This window comes from Astatotilapia calliptera, chromosome 2, assembly GCF_964374335.1.
Source record: "Astatotilapia calliptera chromosome 2, fAstCal68.1, whole genome shotgun sequence".
NCBI classification, from domain to species: Eukaryota; Metazoa; Chordata; class Actinopteri; order Cichliformes; family Cichlidae; genus Astatotilapia; species Astatotilapia calliptera.
Genome location: NC_137423.1, coordinates 6,330,774 through 6,350,848, shown reverse-complemented (window position 1 = coordinate 6,350,848; position 20,075 = coordinate 6,330,774). Strand labels below are relative to the sequence as shown.

The following is a 20,075-nucleotide window of genomic DNA, read 5'->3' as shown; positions in this document are numbered from 1 at the left end:
CAGCAAGATTTTGTACCATCTGGAAATTAGCAATGGAGGAATCACCAACCCCCATATGAAGTGCATAACGGTGATCAAATGGTGAGAAAGACATGGATTACTGTCTCAAAGTGCTGCCTAAAAAGAACTGCCTTTAATTTTGTCAGCTGCCTAAATTGCAAAAAGCTTCATCACCCATCTGACTGTAAAGTGTCCACTTTAACCAGGTGATGAAAGGCCTTTATAGCATTAAGACACTTAAGCAACAGTCTAACAGAGAATGCAACATTCTTTGTAAGAGGGACATAAATCTGACTATAATTTACATAACAGTGAAATGAAATGCTGTGCTTCCTAAGTATGGAGCGAAGTGGGAGCAAATATTTGTATCACCATTTATCATGCTATGCAAATAATATTTGAAGACAAACTATATATATTAAAGATATTAACTGTAGGTTTGTGATCCTCAGACTGAGTAGAAAAGAACAGCTCAAACAACAGATTCAAACACTTTTGAAACGGACCCATGCATACAAACTTTGGCACAATGTTTATTTTTTTTCCACTGATTTATTAGATTTTTTTGCTAAAGGAACCTAATGATTTTATACACATGCACACACAAAACGGCCAAATTCATTCCTGACTTTATTTTAGACATTTGTTTTAGTGAATTATTATGGATGAAGCAAACACAGACAGCTCCACTATAAAATGATACTATTACATCACCCCAATCCTGTACTGAAACCTTGTCAACTGAGGTCTTAAAATGTCATTCCTACTTGAATCAAAACCTCTATTGATGTAGACTAAAAAAATATATTTCTACAGTTCAAAAGAAAATGTTTTGAAAATCCATTTATATCATCCACTGTATATTTTATATATTCTTTATTGACTTCAAGCCCCTGTGGCATGGTGTCATTTTAATCTTTGTGCAGCTTTGTAAAACAAGTGAATGAAAGTATACAGTGTTCAAAGGAAAAATAGAAGTACAGAAACAAAGTTGATAAATAATAAACACAAAGAAACAAAGGTGTAAAAAAAATATTTCTGCAAACAAAGGTCTCTCACAAATCCTCATTGCTTGCAATGAATAGGACGAGTCTGATAGGGGAAAAAAAAAAACTAACCAAGCACATCTTAAGCTGTATAGTTCCAATTTAACTTCCCTTAGCCTAAGTATTGTCTGTGGTTATGTGAGGCATACAAATTAAAAAAAATTTTTTACACAGTTACTAAAAAGAAATGTGTAAACCACTACATTACTGAGCTACTTTTTCAGCCATTCTGTTACAGATTTGCTGCTGTGTTCAAGATCATTGTCCTGTTGCATTGCCCATTCAGACAGATGCCCTCACATTTTGTATAAAGAGGAGTTCATGATTGACTTCATGACTGCAAGGTCCCATGGCTGCAAAACAAGCCCACCACCATGCTTGACTGTTGGTATGAGGCGTTTGTGCTGATATGCTGTTTAGTATTCACCAAACGTGTTGGTCTCCATTATGACCACACATCTCCTCTTGGGTCTTGTCTGTCCAGGGGACATTCTTCCAGAAGTCTTGTGGTTTCTTTGGATGCAAATTTGCAGGCCTAAGTTGTGCGGACAGTGGGTTTCTCTTGACACCCATTCCAAATATGTCATATTTGTCTTTTATAATTATACTATCATGAGCTAAGAATTTAGCTAAGAATTTAATGTGCTAACTGTGGTTTGTGGATTCTCAACTGTGCCTCTTGGGTTTGTTTGTTTTTTGTAATTTCTCTAATGAATGGAGGGTCTGGTCTTGGGACAAATTTGGTGAGACATCCACTCTTGCAACGATTCTGCCATTGTGTTAACACACCTGAATGCTTCAAAGCATCAAACAGCCATGTTTGCTTATAATAAATCAATCAATCAAATGAATCTTGTTTGCATTACATAGTTACCCTTGTATTCCCTGTGGAAGCAGTAAGAGTGTACTTTGTTTTTTTACAGGACTGCATAGAGTTCTGCAAGAACTTTTTTCATGAGTGTACACTCACCACCACTTGGATAAATCTGCCTGGTCTGATGATTCTTGATTTCTGCTGTGACATTCTGATGGCATTGTCAAACTTTTTTGTAAACAACATGACAGCATGGATCCATGCTGGCTGGTATCAATGGCTCAGGCAGCTGCTGGTGGAATAATTGTGTTGGAAATATTTTTTGACAGACTTTAGCAGCAATTCAGCATTGTTTAAATGCTACAACCTGCCTGAGTACTGCTGCTAATATGTCCATCACTTTATGACTACAACGTACCCATCATCTGGTGGTTTGCAACTGTAGCAGCAGGATAACATACTAAATGATTTCTGAGGAAGGGGATTAACTGTCGAAAGGCTCTTAAATACAAAGAGGATTTTAATCATTTTAATAATTGTGATCCGTTTTGATTGTTTCGCTACTTTTGGACTAGCCTGTTTTCTCTTCAGTTTGATCAATATTGAAATTTCTCAGTTGTAACAATACCATTTTGAGGATGAATATACTGTAACGAGATGATGTACGTAAAAATTAGTTTAGGTTGCAGATTAACTTCATGGGGTCAGCTTTTACCAACATTAGCTAATCTCCCAGCAATTGGCTCGGTCTTAACAGTTTAATCTTACTCCAGCAATCACATTAAACTCATGCTTCTCAACCACATTCGGAGGGTGATTAGCTTTTAACAGCAGCTTTATGTGTCAGCGTTGCTCCTAACTGTAGAAAATGAACAGAAATAAATAGGACTCCTGCTGTGACAATACCATTTCAGAGAGAGAATGATTGCAGGTAAATGGTATATTAATAAGGCAGTATTATGCACAGGGGATTTCTGCTGCAGTGAGAATTTAGGCATGGTAGGCTGGTATGTGTGAAAGACTACAGCAGAAACTGTCACGGCCTGCGTCGACAGACCGTGGGGAGGTGGGGAAACAGGACCCAAACGCCGGACTCTTCAATGCAAACAGTGTTTATTTACAAGGTGGTGAAGTAAGCAACAATAAATCCCCTAGTGTCCCAGACTCCCGTTCCGTGTCCTCATCCAGTGTCAGTGCTCTGTGTCTCCACTCCTTAGTGTTAGTGTGGTCCGTCTTTGCTGCACTCTCGTCCCGCAATTCTCCTGGGAAAGTAACAGAAGCAGCCGTAAATACACCACTCAGTAACCAAACTCTAATTCACTGACTTCTAACTGGGAAACTAACGGAAGTCTCACGAAACGATCCAGCGTCGGAGAGAGTTGCACCACACTCCTAAGTAGCTCCTCCAACGAGGCTTGTCCTACCAGACACACCCATACACAGACCCATACACATACCTGTAAGCAGGGAAACCAGGGACAGCCACACAATACATCAAAAGTACATATAACAAGTAACATAAATCCAAAAAAGTGGGCCCTGGGTCCCTCAGAAACATTGAATTGGTTAAAGGCTGCAGTGCAAAATTCAGTCATTAGAATATCTTTAATGAATCTAATGAGGGACTGTTAAATGGGTCGATGATGACCGGGAATGAGCAGTCTGTTATCACAGCTGGTCTGCTCATTGACAACGCAAAAACGTTGACTACTTCCATCATCTTGTTTCATTTCAAGGAATTTTTTTAGATTTTGAGAGTGATGCAATGCAGTTGGCACTTATTCACTACTCAGTACTTATTCAGCACACGTTACAATGGGCTGTTTAGAGTGGAGCATGCAAATGTTACTGTTAGGTGTTCTTGATGCCACTGGAGTTTAGAGAACCTTTGAGTTAAATTTGTTACAAATCAATTGTGCATTTCACAAATGAGAGTAGTACTGCAGCAGAGGTCAGTTTAGTAGGTTGGGATTTTTCTTTAGTTTTATTTGCTGTTTTTACTGCCTTACGGCACTGTAAAACCTACACAGGTTTTTCTGTTTTTACTTTCTTTGTTAAGAACATTGAATTTGTTTTATAAAATAAAATTGCATTTACCCTTATCTTCAATATAACAACTGTATGCATTTACACACACACTCAAATATACATAGCTGATATATCTATATGTGTGTGCCTAAGTAAAGAGAAACAACAGCCCAGCATTACTTTAAGAAGGTCAGTGAGTCCAGAAAATTGCTAAAACTTTGAATGTGGCCCAAAGTGCAGTCGCAAAAACCATCAAGGGCTATGACAAAACTGGCTCACATGAGAACCACTCCAGGATAGGTAGACCAAGAGTCACTTCTGCTGCTAAGGATTGCTTCGAGTCACCAGCCTCAGAAATCACACGTTGACAGCCCCTCAGATTAGACCCAGATAAATGCCAGACAAAGTTCCAGTAGCAGACACATCTCTACATCAACTGTTCAGAGGAGACTGCAAAAATCAGGCCTCAAACAGCTGCTAAGAAACTTCTACCAAGGAAAAACAACAACAGATTTGTTTGGGGCCAAGAAATACAAAGAGTGGACATTAGACCAGTGGAAATCTGTGCTTTGGTCTGATGAGTCCAAATTTGAGATCTTTGGTTCCACCTGCCGTGTCTTTGTGCGACACAGAAAAGGTGAATTGATGGTCTCTACATGCATGGTTCCCACTGTGAAACATGGAGGAGGAGGTGCTACAGTGAGAACCTATAACGTAAATAGTCATGAATGAAATGATTATGAAATAAAGAAAAAACATTAAATGAAAACATGTGTCCGAACTTGTAGTGTGAGGTTGGTAGTGCATGTGTGTGTGTACCCCAAAACTGGGCGAAAAGAAAACTGGAATTCCAGTTATCTGTTACAAGGATGTTGGGTTGTCGGGTTTTACCAAGTCTCTAGGCTTGTGTGGCTGGGGCTTTAGCATTTTAAAATCAGATGTTACACACAAAGCCTCAATCAGACTCTAATCAAGGGAAATTGGACATTCACACAGTACCAACTTCTTAATTGTGATGCAGATCCAGCCTAAAGCATACCCATTTGGGTGTAGTGATGGATGCAGACCTAAACTTAGAAAAGCACATTAAGAAAATAATAATATCAGCTTACTATCACCTCAAGAATATTTCAAGGATAAAAGATCTGATGTCTCAACAAGACGTGGAAAAACTAGTCCATGCATTCATCTTTAGTAGGCTTGATTACTGTAACAGCATCTTTACAGGTCTACCTAAAAAAAAAAATCAGTCAGACAACTACAGCTCATTCAGAACTCTGCTGCTCGAGTCCTCACTAAGACCAAAAAAGTGGTCTTTACACTGGCTGCCTGTCCGTCAGAGGATAGACTTTAAAGTTCTGGTGCTGGTCTATAAAGCTCTGAATGGTTTAGGACCAAATTACATCAGTGACATCCTGACCCAGTATGAACCTTCCAGATCCCTCAGGTCATCTGGATCCATTTTTTTAATCAGTTCCCAGAGTCAGAACCAGACACGGGGAAGCTGCATTCAGCTTTTATGCTCCTTATATCTGGAACAAACTCACATAAAGCCTCAGATCAGCTGAAAGACTCAGTTTATTTAAATCCAGGTTGAAGACTCACCTGTTCTCAGCTGCATTTGTTATAAAGTACCAAATCCACACTTTTAAGCTTAAATTTCAAAACTTATATTTTAACTACTGATTTTATCTACTGTTCTGATTTTATCTACTGTTTTTTTTTTAATCAATTTTAAATCATGCTTTATTGTTTTTGTTTTTTAATGTCTCTATAAAGCACTTTGAATCACCTTGTTGTTGAATTGTGCTATATAAATAAACTTGCCTTGCCTTACCCTTGCTTTGTCTATTAGGGTGTTTTCACACCTGCAGTGTTTGGTCCGTTTAAATTCAACTCTGTGTCATTTTCCCCCTTGGTGCAGTTCATTTTTGCAGATGTGAACACAGAAATTGCAATTTCAAGTTGTGAAATAAATGAAAATTCTCCATGTTCTCCAATAGCCCAGAACACTGTTGTTGCATTATATAAATTTTTGGACTCATTTGTATTTTCTTTCCTACTGAACAAAACATTTTCATTGACAGGTGTGGAATGCAGTGAGGTCAATTGAGCATCCAGACTCAGAGGCTTGAATTTAAATTTGTGAAAAATGCAAAGTGGGATTGTTTTGGGGTAAGTCCATGAAATCCAAGTTGCACAGTAGCTTCATATTCAGTGGTATGCTACAATATGTGTGCATGATGGTGTATTATTGAAATCTCACTGAAGAACATCTGAGTGCTATATAAAGGCACATTTTTTACACTACTTGCATAAATGGAGAACCAGCTTTAGGCAAATGTTTGTGACTTATAATTATTATTATTGCTGTTATTACAAATTTGATCTTAAGACATAAAATGTAAAACCAAGTAGAGATGGCACGATACCACTTTTTTATGTCCGATACCGATACCGATATCATAAATTTGGATATCTGCCGATACCGATATGAATCCGATATAGTGTTTTTTAATCAACAAAACTGTTTTTTTAAAATATCTTGCTGCATTTTGCAAGTCTGCAAGTTCATACTCAAGTTTAAAACAACAACTACACTAAAGCTATTCTGTTATACCTGTATACAAAAAAAATATTTCATAGTTCAGCAATACTGATCAATCTAATAAACTTAGACCTACACCATCCTCCCTATTCTGGTATTTTAAAGAGTACTTAGCATAAATATTAAGCAACCTAACTAATAGAGTTCCAACTCCCAGCAACAACAAAAATAAATAAATAAAAAATAGGGAACCACCCCTCACGCTCCACCTCATGATGCTTAATCAACGTAATCAACCTTAATTTGATGCAGTGTGAAAAAAAATGCACAGAAATCAATTATTTTTCAAGAAATATTAAATAGATTCAACATCTTTCTTCAACAAAATTGCAGACTGCACAGATGGTACCTTCCCAAAGGAAAATGTACTATAGCTTACTAGGGTATATATATTAGACTTAATAGTCACTATATACAGTAATTGACTTCTATTCATTTTACATCAAATTAAAACTTTGGGTGTCAGATAATTATTTATTAAAAGCTAGACATTTTAAATGAGAATAAGAAAGAAAAGTATGTCTTTGTGCCCCCTATTCCCTGTTAATGCCCTATCGGCCCCCCTGGCTAAACTTTGCTAGATCCGCCCCTGCACAGTTACCAGCCGTCAGCTACGTAGAAAAAGATCCTAGAGTAGAAAGTAATATTAAATAAATTGTAACAACAGCTTATCAAGCTTAAACGTGCTGCTGTTGTTCAGCCGCTGGTTTCCTCTTTCTGGTGCAAAGTGGACCAAAAACAAACAAGAGAGACTCACGACAGAAAAGCCGATCAGCTGATCATTAGCAGTTTCACGATTGAAGTAGCAGCCGGAGAGCGAGAGGCAGTCGCTCGTTAAGCTTAACGCAGGAATGCTTTACAAACATTCAGAGATGGACTTACACACTTGCTTTACTTCTCTCGGGGATAACTTTGTCGGAGATGAAATGCCAGGTTGCTAGTGAAGCTCCACATGCTATCCAGACCACCGACAGGTCCCGCATGCCACAGCTGCTCTATCACGTGATGCATACTGCTCCGACGTTCTGAGGCGAGTTACGGCGTGTTGCAAGTTTTGTGAGGTGCTTTCGTGATATTTAATGGATCGGATTACATTTTTTATTTTTCTCCGATATCCGATCCAGTAATTTAGGTCAGTATCGGACCGATACCGATACGTAATATCGGATCGGTCCATCTCTAAAACCAAGACTACTCCAGAGTTGAAAAAAAAGAAATGGTAAGAAAAGAACACAAGTGCCTTTAATCACAGCTGTATGCAAATTGTTCTGTTTTTCTGTTAGTGTTAAATAAATATGTAAATAAATCTCACTATTTAAAGTATGTAAATGCTTCCTGTCCTTACAGCTTTAAAGGTCGGAGCTAAAGTGAAAAACAGATTTTCCTCTTCCAACTTTTCTAAGCTCTTTTGCTAATTACAAACTTAGCTTTGAACTTGACCTCTTACATAATCTTACTGCACTCAAGTTAACAGTTCTGAATAAAGACATTTGTGAGAGCTTGTGGCAGGAGAAACTGTGATATCCTAGCATAGAAAATTAATTTAGCTAATTGACAAGTAGAGGAAAACAAGAAATATCTTCTAAAAATCAGAAAGTGATTTTTTTGACCAGCTCACTGGGTAAAACAGAATTAGTTAATGGATGCAATTTAATATGAAACTGGCAAGGGACATATTAAACCAGCAATAAGAAGTTGGTTGAGGTGTGAGGTTTTGGAAATTGGGATGTTCTTACTGCCCACAAAGGCCCTTCTAAAGGAAGGTAGGGTTTGCTAGCGAGTTGGCACTGGATTTGAAGTCTGAAACATAACTGATCGGGCAGTGCAGAGCAAAGTGGAGAGAGCAGTTGGAGAGGTGAGATAGAAAGAAGCAAGCTAGCGAGTACATATCACCACCTCATTTTGCATTTTCAACTGCTTGTAAGCTTCCCAGCAACTGTTAATTCATCTACAGACAGACTGTAATGTCCCTGTTCAGGGGCCACTCTGTAACGGGGTCTGGCAAGGAAGGAGCGGCCAGTAGGTCCAGCAGGCATGTGGTGTGGAGGTTAGCCAGACAACTCGGAGGCCAGTCAGTTAAATAGAACAAAAGACCTTTAGTCAGCATACTCGGCTGTAATGGCTGCTGCTGCACTCATCCTAGGAGACTCTCCAACTACTACAATAATAGGACAACACCCCTAGCAGTGCTATACCATAATATGGTTGTTTTGGGGTTTTTTGTTTGTTTTTGTTTTTTTGGGTTTTTTTGCGGGGGGGGGGGGGTTGCGTGACCCGTTTGGATCTTTAGCCATCAGAACTGTTGCCAAGAAAGATGCCTGGCGGATTTACTTTACCAAGTGTATCATCATGGCCTTGCCATATTGGTCCATTTGATTGACATTTATTTCAATGATGTATTTATTTTATTTTCGGTTGTTACAGACTGGACAGACATGACTGGGGATAGACAGGGAGAAAGAAAGAATGAAAGAAAGAGAGGGAGTGAAAGAAAAATAGAGGGGAGAAGAGATGGTGATAAAGGGGGGGAAGAAGATAAAAAGAAAAACAAACAAAAAAAGAAAAAAACACCTGGATCACCTGGATGGAGAAGAAAAAAACAGAAGAGAAAACAAACAAAAAAGAGCAACTTAATAAATACAACACTATCGCAATAAAGTAGCTAACAGTAAATAACAGTAGATACTAAATATTAAATGTTATTGTGCAGCACGCAAGATCGACAGCGCACAATGTGCTTTGAGGTAGTAGCCAAGAAAGGTGTAGTTTGTGTCTGTGAACACCTGTGTGTACACCTGTGTGGATCAGCACGCTTGTATTCAAAAGGTTTCTCCATGTAACGATCTGCTAGGGAGTGTGGGGAACCATAGCCCTGTCCCCCAGGGCCTGAAGCAGGTATGGAGGAGATCCAGGCCCCAGACATCCAGAAGCCCCAGAGTACGAGGACCCAAGGAGGACCACCAAAGGGGTAACTGTGCCACCCTCCTGGGAAGAGCTGAGGAGAGCCCAGAGGCCTGAGGGCACCCCACCCTCCGAAAGGGGCCCAGCCGGGCCACAGGCGCCAGGCCCCGCCAATTGGCCACCAGGAGTGAGCTGGTACATACATGAGTGCCCAACCCCAGAGCATAATAAGGTTGTTACAAGACGCCAACAGAGTCTGATGTAGGGAAGCCAGGACTATATTCCTACAGTATTCCAACTAGAGCAGAGTTGGTGCTTGTAGAACTGAACCATACATACACACCAAAAAACAAACAAACAAACAAAACAGACAAGGTACAGCTTTAAACTGCACTTCATTTCAACAGCAGAAACGGTAACACTAATCAACAAACTGTCAATTGTTCTTCTTTATGAGTTGATACAATACAAGGGAAACACCATCCTCTCATGTAGCTGCCTGTGCAGTTTAGATCACAGTGTGGTTAAGTCAAGTCTACACTGTCTACAAGTGAAGTGCAGTCTTACAGTGGTATTACTAGGTAGTCACCCCTTTGGATGGAAATTTTCCCATCAGATAAAACTTTAAGTGTCTTACTTTTTTCCTTTCTCATGCAATACACAGTCTGGGTGCTCAGCCAGATAGACTGAGTGGTGTACTGTACAGAGAGATGGACTCTGAGCAGAATTCTTGAGCAAGAGAGCTCTGAAAAACCTCTGAAGGCGTAGCTGTCTGTAGCATTTTGGGTTTTTTTTGGCTTTTTATTATTTTGTGGAGAGAACTATGAAACGTTGGTAAATCTTGCGCCACATTCACGTGAACCGAAGCACGATTACTGTTGTGAGTGACAGGTGTCCAAGCTAAAAGCAACATGTTTTATGATTTTATTTTTTTTATTTTTTTTTAAAAGCCCATACTTTAAAATTAATACTGAATAAAAGAATAGATACACACAGCTAAGCCAATTTAAATTATAACATGATTATTTTCATGTTAAAAACTCCCTTCTTAATACTGCATGTAATTCAGCGATTTATTAAATGTCGGAAGAGGAATTTTAACTGAAAAAAAATAAATAAATGATCGCCTTTTAATTCAGAATCTGTATTTAAAGCACTACTGAGTGAGTCTGTGAGAGTATGATTAAGTTACGCACCAGTTCACCAAGTGTCAACGCACTTGCATAAAACAAGAAAACAAAAAAACAAAACAAAAAAATCCACATAAGTCTGTAACAGGTGGTCTCCTTATCTCACACCACGGTGTAAGTAAATTTCACACCACGTCATTTTTTATTTTTTTATTTTTTTATCCTGCAAAATTGGAAATGTATTTGTTTTAAAAAAAAAAAAAGGCACCCACAACTTAGGGCAGTAATTGGATTATCAGCTTACATTTGTTAGGGCACTGCGAGGTAAAGGGCAGGCAGTGCTTTGTAGTCTTTGGGTCCTTTGTTGAGGGTGACAGGTGGTGAACAACAGCTGGCTTCCCAGGCTGCTCTGCTCTGGTCAGAACTGTCTTGGTCCAAAATTTCCCATCTGCCCTGTCATTGTGCCAGACCACATACTTTCCTCATCCACCTGCCATCACTAACAGGTTGGTTTTATTCAGTATAGCTTCACCACAAGCTTTTCTTTTCATAACTAAAATATCAGTGTTATGACACGGTGAGGTCAATAAATTCAAGTCCCTGGTCTCAAATCTCATATCCAACTACACATGGCCTCTTCCGAAGACAAGCAAAATACCACCACAATTAAAGTCTAATAGGTCACCAGAATTGTTGTAATCCCTGCTATTCAGTACAGCTTTTCAGACCTCATTAAAGTCCTTTCTGTTGACATGCGTAGTTGATATTCCACACATCACAGAGCAGACCAATGAGCCCGGGGATAGAATGTAAGAGAGCCTGAATGGGTTGATCAGTTGCTCATTACACAGATCGGAGCAGTGTGTGCAGCTGTAGGTAATGTTTCTGATTGGAGAAAGTGTTAGTTTGTGGCAGTACTAGCATTTCCAACACCACACACAACATCATATGAAGACATCCCTTGAAGGCATCCTCCAAGGCAATTTAAAAGTATATCTAATTCCCACCTTATTACCATTACTACACACAGCATCGCTAAACATCTGACTCTAGGTCTGCCAACCAGCTGTACGTGGTATCACCTCAACTGTCTGATCAACCTTGTCCTGTGCTGCAAGTACATGTTAAAATATTCCCTGCACCTCACCTCACCTCACTTGCATAGTCCCCGGTTGATGCTATGACGAGCCCATCTGTTGTGGCAGCAGTAATTTTTGGACTGAAGGCTTAAAGCACTCAAACCTCTTAAATGTCATTCGGATTCAAGGAATTTCTTCAGTCGTTCATCACAGGGTTATTTTTCATAGGTTTTAAAACAGCTCACCTGAATATACGTTAATCAAGAATGATTGTATTTTTTGCATTTTTTATTGTGTTGAACAGTATGACTACAAACATTTTATGTTGGGAAGTTTTTAAGGTTCTGGAAGCATCATGGTATATAAGAATATTATCATTCAAATTTCTGCATAAGTGGAGTATTATTTAAGTTTATAATGGCTTTTTTGTCAGGGGTATATACACTCACCACTCACATCTTGCTAGTCAACTGTCCATTTCAAGCTTTGGGGAGACACCCTTTAGGATGGACACAGTGGACTGACATATCTATTAAATGGACTGATTCTTTTATAGCTCTTTTTTACTCTGTTTTCTACTCTTTATACAACATGGCTCATTCCCAGTCATTCATAGAAGCACCTTTTTTCTATGTTTAAGTGGTTTCTATCTAACATTTACACTTTGATGGATGCATCAGAGAGCAATTTGTGGTTGGGATCTTGCCCAGGTATATTTGATATTTGGCCAGGGATCAAACCACCAACCTTCTGATAAGTAGATGACTTGCGCTACCTTCTGAGCTACACACTTTGCCATGATAATGGTTGGGCTTTCAGAACTGCCTTCATTCTTCATGGAATAGATTCAAAAAGGTGCTGGAAACATTGCTCATAAATTTTGGTCCATTTTGACATGTTACCATCACATGTTGCAGCTGCTGCAGTTTTGTTGTCTGCACATCTAAAAAGGTGCAATATTGGTTCTATATTGGATTATGACTGCTGACTGTGGAGGCCATTTGAGTACAGTGAATTCATTATCATGATAAAGAGATTATTTTGAGATTATTTTAGCCTTGTTAAATGGTGCATTATCCTGCCGGAAGCAGCAAAGATGGGTACACTCTAATCATAAAGGGACAGATATGGTCAGCAAAAGTAGGAAGGTAGGGGGTGGTTTGAATAATCTTCAGCTAATCCTGAAGGGCCCAAAGTGTGCCAAGGAAATATCCTGCACAATATTAGCCCATCAACACTAGCCTGAACTGCTGATTAAAGGCAGGATGGATCTTGCATTCATGTTGTTTACACCAAATTCTGATCCAACAATGCAACTGTTACAACAGACATCAAGACCGAGATCAGGCAGCGTTTTTCCAATCTTCTATTGTCTAATTTTAGTCAGACTGTGTGAACTGTAGCTTTAGTTTCCTGTTACTAGCTGACAGAACTGGCACTCTGACCTCTGTTATCACCTTTCTTCTCCATTCTGATGAACAATTTGAACTTCAGCAGGTCTTCTAACCATGTCTACATGCTTAAATGAAGTGCAGGTACTGTATCATGCTCTCAGTAGTGACAAGGTCACTAGCTGATTTTTTTCTTCCCTTTATTTCTGAGCAGTGTGTTTTTGGGCGCCTCATTATTTTTTTCATCATAAGATTCCTGAGTGGAGGTACCATTAATACAAGTCCCCTCTCAGCATGCTTTATAGTGCTCTGAATAGGCAATAATATATTACAAATAGCCCTTTTCACAATCAGCACTGTGTATTTTTTTATTCCAATTTTAAAAGATTTGTGCCTACACGTCAATTCAGGACTGTTAGATCCTAAATACCCTTTTTCTGGTAAACCTGGAGATATGCTTGAAAAGAAGTAATTTGTAGAATGTGAATATCAATAGACCAAAGTATATTTTTTCTAGGACTATGACTACAGTACAAGGAGTGAACAATTTATTACTACAAAAATAGAAGAGACACTGTAATCTTTTGGGTATAACAGAACATTATTGGACAAGCTTTCCTGGAAAGTATTCAAAGGACTGCAGCTTAGAAGCCAAAAAATTCAAGTCAGAGTGTACCCATTCTGCTTCCTAACCTCCATGTTGATTTATAGGTATGAGACAGGCAGACAATAGACTGCGAGATAACTCATTTGGACAAAATTGTGGATTGGGCCAGGGATCGACTGGTGGATACCTGTAAAACTACTGGAAATATAAGAGGTCGTGCAGCTACATAAGCTACATAAAGGTTTCCTACAAAAAAATGTATTATCAGGTTAGTTGTAACATCTAATTTTAAAATGAACCGAAACTGATATTAAAAGACATCTCTGTTCATGACCATATAATCTGTTCCCAAACTGTAGCAATCAGCATCAGCCCTGGCACTGGATTTTGTTCTGGGACGTAACTAATATTCATGTTTTGGTCCAGCCACAGCACTATAACAACAAAAATCACAAAGTGTTGGGCTACAGGCCAAACCAGCACTGTTTGGACTGTTTAAGGTTTTAAATATGCTGACCAGAGTGTTTTTACTACGTTAATATAAGCTTGTGCTGTGCAAATATTTAGATAGCTGTTGATACACTAGCATTTAGACAATCTCAGACATTTAATTTTACAATTTGAAAAATTTCCGTAGCAAAACTTTAAAGCCAAACTGAGGCATACCAATAAAATGGCAGAGAACATTTGGGTCAGTAATTGACCTTTTGAGATCGAATTAAGAAGACCGAGCCGTCATGCCTTCTGTAATTTGGAAACATTAAAAGGAAGGAATTTTTAATCCTAAAGAGATTCAGAGAAGGTCAACCTTGTTTACCTTGCTTGTGTTCAACTTTCCTTTTGGAGTGTTTATTTTCTTTATTACTGAATGTCTGTTGTTTCAGATAATGGTGTGAAACTTTGTCCCTTCAGTTTACTGGCTGCTTTGAACCAACTTTACTGGCAACGTCATTCAACAGCACTCGGTACCAGAGTCACAAATCAGACCACATTTATTTACAGTACTTTGCCAAGCAGCTATACTATTCTCAGTGTGCCAAGGTCAGGCACAACTACTTTCTGGTTAGTCTGTGGTTATGTAAAGTCCAGCATAGAAGATGTAACTTACACATAATGATGATGATAATGAGAGATTATTGATAATTCATGCTCAATTTAATCATGCTGTGAAGCAGCCCATAAGAACGCCATCACATGCCCCATATGACTACTCTTGGCAACAAATAACCCAAAGTTTCCTGTTCAAATGTTGAACTTTTATCTGTGTTTCATGTCCAACAGATAGGCCACTTACACCATTTAAAAAATGTCTCAATCACAATAATGGAGAAAAGGAACCCAAAATCTCTCACCAAGCCCCCCACCCCCCCTTTCCGATAATCTGTCTGTATCAGAAGACAGAGTGTGGTCAGCTGGGTGCCCGTGCCTCCAACTGCACCACTCATCGATTATGGAAGGTCGCGTCACTAATGAGCGAAGGTCAACCCCTCTCTTCATCCATCACTGTCTTCCTCACCATCCTTCCTTTCCTCAGAGTTTTCATTCCTCTGTGCTCCCCTGCCTTTGTCTCGTGTGAAGCACAATGTGACGTGAGCGAAGGGCATGTCAATGTTATCAGCATGCAACAGACGACAGCTTTGAGGGAGACCGTGACTTTCGGCTGCTGCCCCAGTGGCTAATTACCCAAACCCCCCTTCGGGTGGACCCCCTCTGGTCACTTTGCAAAACAAACTGCTGAGCTATGGGTGGCCATTTTGCATGTCTTGCCTTTTCTTTTTTCTTTGAGACACTTTTAATGTTGGACATTATTAAATGCCGAGAATCTCATTAGAAATTATTCACAAGGGAAGCTCAGAAACACACGTTCATTTCTTAAAAAGAATGATTTAAAAAAAAAAGTTGTGGGGTTTTTTGTTTATTTCCAAGAAACCTTGAAACTATAGAGACCATTATGTCTTGACACGTTAGCTCCCATCTCTTTAACCTCATTAACCCATACTTGTGAGCCTCACTTCCCTCCTTTTCCACTCCGCAGCTTCTGAAAACAAAATACACTTTAATACCCATTTTTTGTCCTTCCTTGGTGGAAATGGTAAAATATCAAATTAGTATATGTTAATGTCTGAATCCAATTCATGCACTAACATCCACAGCAACAGTGGTTACAGCAACATGTTTCCCCATGTTCACTGGCTGCTTATTGCTTATTTATGCTTATTGCATAAATAGTATAATGTAAATAGGTGGCACGGTGGTTAGCGCTGTTGCTTAAGGTTCTGAGTTCAATTGCACCATCAGGCCAGGGTCTTTCTGTGTGAAGTTTGCATGTTCTCCCCGTGTTTGCGTAGGTTGTCTCCGGGTAGTCCGGAGAAAGGGGGGGATATGTTATTTACTTCACCAGAGAAAGAACTAATATAACTGGAGCTACTGATCAATACCAATAACTCACTTCACCAGGTGAGACCCAGAATTTTTTTTTTTTACTTCCCCAAAGGCAAAAACATCCTTATTGGCAGGAATATTACACCTCATGCTTTATGATTAGTGCCACCCTGCTTAAACAGACGATGAGTGGGACAGTTTGTCAATGTTGGAACTTCTTGTTGAAAAAAAAATTGTGTATCCCTTACAATAGTGTACTGACTATTTCTATTCAAATTAAAACAGTGTACAACAGCACACAAGCAACAATAAGCCCCTAAAAATGAAGATCCAAGGACCTTTACATTGATCTTACTGCTCATTTGGCAGCTAGTTCACGCTGATCTAGACAACTATCTGGTTGCACTATGAAGTTACCTTTCACCAATTAAGATCCATTCACAGCTTGAAACAATATAAATCAATGAACAGGCACACATAAAGAGCAATCAAAAGCTACAACTCGACTTCCTTTGTTCTATTTTAAGGCATTTGCTTTGGAAGGCAAATAGAAGCTTGGATCAGTAGCATTTAATCAATATCTTGAGTGACAACAAACAAGCTTGCCATACAAATGATAAAAGTTTTGTTTCTAAATTAGTGTTTAAAGCAGCAATAGGTCATTTTCATGGTAAATGGCCTGTATTAGTATAGCGCTTTATTAGTCCCTAAGGACCCCAAAGCGCTTTACACAACCTGTTATCCACCCATTCACACACTGGTGATGGCAGCTACATTGTAGCCACAGCTGCCCTGGGGCGCACTGACAGAGGCGAGGCTGCCAGACACTGGCGCTACCGGGCCCTCTGACCACCACCAGTAGTCAACGGGTGAAGTGTCTTGCCCAAGGACACAACGACCGAGACTGTCCAAGCCGGGGCTCGAACCGGCAACCTTCTGATTACAAGGTGAACTCCCAACTCTTGAGCCACGATTGCTGGATCGTGGCTCAAGAGTTGACCAGAGGCTTTGATAGAAATATGAAAGCCTGTGGTGATATTTAATCACTGAGCTGTGCAGCTTGCAAGTTTCATTGGTGCTAATGAAGTAATATTCTGTGAATATGGACCTATAGGGCATAATTGTGTGTGTAATGTTAAACACATATTTCATTGAAAAAATATAGCAAGATTTCAAGTTGGATAAACTAATACTGCTTACTCTGATAAAATCCTTTCACAATTAAGACAAAGGGATAAAACATTAAACAAAAACACCTTTTTCCATCCCTTTCTTTCATATTTCCATGAAAGCCTCTGGTGATATTTAATCACTGAGCTGTGCAGCTTGCAAGTTAGTCATTTAGTACAGTACATGAGTCACGTCATGTAAATCAATCAAATCTGAAGAATTTACCAGCTATCTCAGAATCAATGGATTGTCCTTTCACAGTCTGTTGCTCTGTTGTCCGTTCGGTTTGTGACAATTTTCTTTGCCAAGTCTCTTTTACTCACTTTACTAAAATTTGGAGCGGAGCATGCACTGCTGCGACACTTGTGCTGAAGGCTGAGTTTGCTGCTGGCTTACACTCAGATCCTAAGATCCTCTGTGATCCAGGTCCTTCCATGGTCTGAAATTGCAAGAATTTTGGAAAAATCTCTTCAGGACCTAAAGATGTTTATATTCTGCTATACAGAACATGTAAACACTGATGTTGTTTCGCATTTCACAGTAAAAAATTCACAAAAAATATTTTGACACACAACTAATTGAAGCTACAAGACAAGCCTGCTATCAATATTTAGGTAAAAAGGAGACGAAGTATGAGATGAAGTTCTAACCCGGCATCAGAGTGGAGAAGAAAGGCGATTTGGGCGGCACTAAACGTGCCGTGGTTGCTGGCGCCACATGGGCTGGTCTGAGTATTTCAGAAGCTGCTCATCTGCTGGGAGTTATCCACACAATTATCTCAAGGGTTTACAGAGAATGGTCTGAAAACTGAAAATATCCAGTGAATGGCAACTGTCTGCATGTCAGAGGTCAGAGGAGAAGACTACTTCGAGCTGATAAGATGATAAGAGGTAACACAAATAACCAATCATTACAACCATGGTACACAGAAGAACATCTCTGAATGTGCCACACATTTGACCTAGAAGGTGGGCTATAACAGCATAAAACCACATTGAGTGCCACTCCTGTATGAATAGGAAACTGCTCACCAAAACAAGACATTCATATTTGATGTCAACACTGCAGGTTACCTGGGTGTAATGTTTTCCTGGTCTGACTCCTACCTAACTATATAAAGAGTAACTGAAGGTTAAATGCAGCTAATATGTCCTGTTTTAAGCCAGGCACTTACACCTCCGCTCAGCTGCGTCGCAGCCACCATCGCTCTGGCAGAAAGGGCTAGAGCCAGAGCAGGGGAGAGCTGGAACAAACCAATTTGGGAGGGGGGGGGGTTTATCTATACTTTTGTTGTTAAAATGTTATGTCTCAACCAAGTACAGCTATTTTCTCTGCAGCACAATTACCCATTGCATGGTATGGCCTCAAACACAAAGAGTGAAATGTTACAATTAACCCCATAGTCTGGGTTAGTTGTAACATATCCTGGGGTAAAATGTAACACAATGAAATAAGGGTACTGACAAAATATTAACATGTAATCTTTGTTTATTCAACACATAAATGCACTTAGAGCCATTTATGTAGCAGTGTGTGTGTGACAGAATGCAGAAATCTAGCTTTTGAACATATTCCAGCCCCCCAAAAAAGACAAATTATGGAATTTTCTGCAACTGAATATTTCATTAATTTTGGTTGGTCTTCCTTGAGTTTGGCCTCATTGGCTCAGTGGGCATTATAACCTACAACTCTTGCACCAATTTTGAACATAACAATGAAGCTGAAAAAATGTAGTTGTTCACCAGCATCGCAATTCCATTACTTTTTATCATGGCTTACCTTGGTGTGGTTTGCAAAGTGCTTCAGAAAGACGAGGAAATCTGTTTCTTGCATCCATCCTGATTTATTTCCACTACCAGTACTTCCTACTGGTCCATCTCTGACACAGTGGTCTGCATAATGTATGTGTGGGGAACACAAACAGTGGAGGAATTGTGTTGCCAATGGCATTAACCGCATATACAAAAGCGACCAGTGAACCTCTCTCTGCTGATGTCGTTGCCCCAACTTGTTCAATATAAGTTAAAGTAATAGTGTGGTAAGTTGTAACATCTGCATTATTGTTACAACTAACCCAGACTGTTGCTGTTACAACTGACCCAGACTCCTATAGCCACGAACTAGCTAACATTACAGCCAACGGCTAAAACATTAGCACTAAAGACCTACACAGAATATATCCCCATAGACATACAAATAACATAATTTAAGTTTGATGAGTTTAACTGCAAAGCAGATAATGCTATTAGAAATTGAAATAAAGTAGAAAAACTTACTTTTTGGCATACAAATGACTTTTTTTCATGTTAAATTGTCTGTGTTTGACAAAATGTGCTGATTTTTCACATGTGATAGCAGAACTGAGTTGGGCATGCACAGGATGAGTCACATCATTTGAAACTTAGCCCTGATTGGAGAAATTGGAAGTGTTACAACTGACCCACGTTACAACTATCCCCAGTCTCCCCTACTACCCGGCTTTCTTTAGACCGCGAAGGCCGGGTCCTCAGGTGGAAGCAGCCTCTGAATTTGGACACCCCCGCTGTTTCCGGGCCGGCCAATAAAAACGGTGACATTTAATGTATTTTATCCGATAAATAAACACTGTAAAATGTATTTATCACCCCCCACACCCCAACAGCCCTTTTGAATGTCTCCCTAATTCTGAGGTCTCAAGGTTGGCAAGTATGGCCACAACACCTCACTTTTTTGCCACATGTATCGCAAACCACGTCTCAGCTGTTTGTGGAGGTAAAATACGTTCGCACATGACTCCAATTACGCTCAGCCATTGTTGTGAGCGGCTGCGAGACATTTATACAGCCGTATTTCGCACAGTTTCTTATGAAAGGCAGAAGAGGAAGTAGTTCCTTTGAATGTAGCCAATCCAAATGATATAGTTTCTTTCCACTGTGTTCC

General features: G+C 39.5%; 1 long non-coding RNA gene across 1 annotated transcript in view; it reads right to left on the bottom strand.

Annotated features, from left to right (window-relative positions):
* Positions 1–1,098: 1,098 nt before the first annotated feature.
* LOC145430180 (uncharacterized) overlaps positions 1,099–20,075 on the bottom strand; it is a 34,177-nt gene continuing 15,200 nt past the window's right edge. Inside the window, exon 2 of the long non-coding RNA XR_013910624.1 lies at positions 1,099–3,317. This is a non-coding gene — a long non-coding RNA (uncharacterized LOC145430180). The remainder of the gene's footprint in view (positions 3,318–20,075) is intronic.